The following is a 3,084-nucleotide window of genomic DNA, read 5'->3' as shown; positions in this document are numbered from 1 at the left end:
GAGGGACTCGGAGAGGGCCACACAACTGCACATGTTTTACTTTGTTTTGCTCATTTACTAAAGCACTTTGATTTTGATTCGGGTTGTAATAAGGCCTCTATAATTTTTGGATTTTAAATTTGGGATTCGATGTGATTGTGATTTATATCTGCTAGGAGTAGAACACAATTTTCCAAAACAATAAAAATTTTCTAACACTACATTTTCGCAACTCAAATTTTAAAATATCACGTTTTCGTAAATCATTTGTTTTAAATTAAGCTTCTAGAACAATAAGGTTTTGAAGGTAGCAACTTTTCTTTAATAAACCTAGATTGAAAGTAAACAAATGCGAACTGAGGTTTTGTACAAGTTTTAAATGGCAAGAAGTTTGAAATTTCAAGAAGGGTTTCCAATGAAAACATGGTTTTCGAAAAACACTTCAATGTGACACGCTAGATTCGGGCCTAACTTCTAGGTCGGGTTTGGGGTGTTACATTTTGAATTAAAATCAAGTCTGTATTTCGTTAATAGGTGATTGAAATGCACCTGAATTAGCTGAGCGATCCTAACCAAATGACTGCTAATGGACGCATAATTGAAATGTGCATGCTCAATGTAGATCCTAACACGATTAAATTGTAGGTTGCATAACAACTCTAGCCAAGCTCTGTTATCTGCATAGTTTTTAGATTTGTGTGATTAAATTGTTTCAAACCTAACACGTCCCTGTTACCTCACACGAATGCTAATAAACCCTTAGTAAATAAGGATCAGTAAAATGTGTATTTACTAAGTAAAGGATTCCGAAAGGACCTAATGTGGTTTCCAAACTCATGAAAGACCGAGATGCCATGGAATGTTTTTCCGAATGTTATTAAGCATGTTGATAATAAATTGAGTTTAATTAAAGTAATTGTCCTAGTTTATTTATGTTATACTTGTTGCAAATTGTGTTTAATTTTACTAAAATCTATTTCATTCATATAGTTTGCATACTTAGGATAATTTGCATTAGGGATCATTACATTTAGTTTAATATATTTGAATCACTACTTCTCAACTATATTGTGTTTTTTATTTACCATATTGTTAATATAATTTTACAAATTAAGTGACTTAGCACAAATACAATCCCTGTGGAGACGATAACTCGATACTTACTTATTACTTGATAACGACTGTGTGCACTTGCACACACCTTCGCGTTACAATACTCACTTCTCTTCTAACTTCACTTTCTCAACCAGGATAAATTATGATTTACTCGGTTTGACTTATATTCTGATTTAATATAGCCTATGGTCACTTTCTAAGGTTATCAAGCCTAACAGTTTAAGAAAACATAATTTATACCTACTAATCCATCCCGAAAAATCCTAAATCCTCTGTTAGTCATATTCCCATCCAATCGTTAATCTCCCATAAAGGATTTAGCCACTCATGTTATTCATTATTTCGACTTCGATTGAACAAATCATGTGAGAAACATGATCGATTCAGTGAAGAAAAGAGATTTGAATAATTGTGGATTGAGTATTGAATTGGAACAAAGTAGCAAATCTCTCAATTAGAATAACCAAACCATACGAATGGAAAGGAAAGTATAAACGAAATGCTTTAATTAAATAAACAAGTCCTTGAATCAAAACTGATTCAAGAGAAAGAATAAGAAAGTATTTTAAAAAATGAAAAGAAAAATAAACAAAAACTAGTTCTAAACTATGAGGGATTTTTAAGGTGTCTAGGACAACTTGGTTACATTCAACCTCTAATGTCTTATTTATAGAAGTGTTGGAAGCCCAAATTAGGTGTTTAATAGGTCCTAAGTCTTCGTATAAGTTTTATTTTGTGAACAAAAATAACATCACAATACTTGGGCAGCAAGTCAACGTGTGTCATACCACCTCCCTTTCATAGCTCGTCATGACACCAAAGGTATGGCTTGTGCCGTTCGTTTGGTGCTTTGACATCCCGGGAAGCTTATGCATCACTCGAACTTTGCTTCCATGTCAATTGGGCCTTTATATCTCCATCCTACACACTCAATTAGACCAATTAGCACAACCTAAGGCTCGTGTTGGCCTATTGGGCCACAACACCAACAAAATGTGTTTAAAACGCTTATTTTTATTAACTATTAATCCTGAGGCCTAAATACTAAAAATATAAATTAAAATACTAAATTACTAAGAAAACAAACTCTTTAAGTGAGGAATGACCCGAAATGAGTACTACATTTAACGATAGGTCTTGATGTTATGACATTGGTTAATGAGAGAGTATATAAGAGGAAAATCAGTGAGGTATTCTAGAAATTCTTTACATTCTACATGTCCTCCTCATTTTCTTTTCTTTCTTCTTCTATTCTCTCTTCTGGTCTGTTTGGCGAGTAATAGAAAGAGGTATAAGAAAATGGGTTTGCTTGCTATCTAAAGCTAGGAATTTAGCTTTAGAATCTATGAATTTATCTAGCTACTGACCAAGAAAGAGGAGGCTCGAACATCATAGGGAGAAGTTAAATAGGGGTAGGTGGATATGGTTCCAGATATTTTGATGGTAAGTCTATGAACACAAATCTTTAACCTTTTTCCTGCATGTTTAGTATTGTGTTGTTTTAGGTTCTTGTTGTAAATTCTATTGTTTGCCAAGAATGATGAAGGATAGCTTTGTGGTGAAAATTTTACTAAACTGTTAATTCGTGTTATATGTGGAACACAAATGCATGTTATTTTGGGATCATGAATGGGTTGTACAAATGAAATGCATGCTATGTGTGGTACAGTTGGCAATGGCGTATCATGTGTATTGTTCAGTTGATTTTGTTGTAAATAGCTTACCTGAATATGTGGAACTATGAAAACATGTTAAATATGTTTTGAATATTGTCCTGCTTTGTATGCTCGAATGTTGTTGTTTGCATGTGGAGCTTGAAGAGATGAATTGTTGTGGAAGTGTAAGAGTGAAGATGTCCATGTTATTTATATATATGTTGCTTTATGGAAGTTCAAGTGGATTGTACAAAGATGAATTCGCATATATTATATGATGGCCTCGTGAGGTATTCATGACAAGTATGAGAGTTAGAGGAGTCTAAGGCTTTTA

The sequence above is a fragment of the Gossypium hirsutum genome, chromosome D12 (assembly GCF_007990345.1).
Source record: "Gossypium hirsutum isolate 1008001.06 chromosome D12, Gossypium_hirsutum_v2.1, whole genome shotgun sequence".
NCBI lineage: Eukaryota > Viridiplantae > Streptophyta > Magnoliopsida > Malvales > Malvaceae > Gossypium > Gossypium hirsutum.
Note: the sequence above shows the minus strand (reverse complement) of the source record.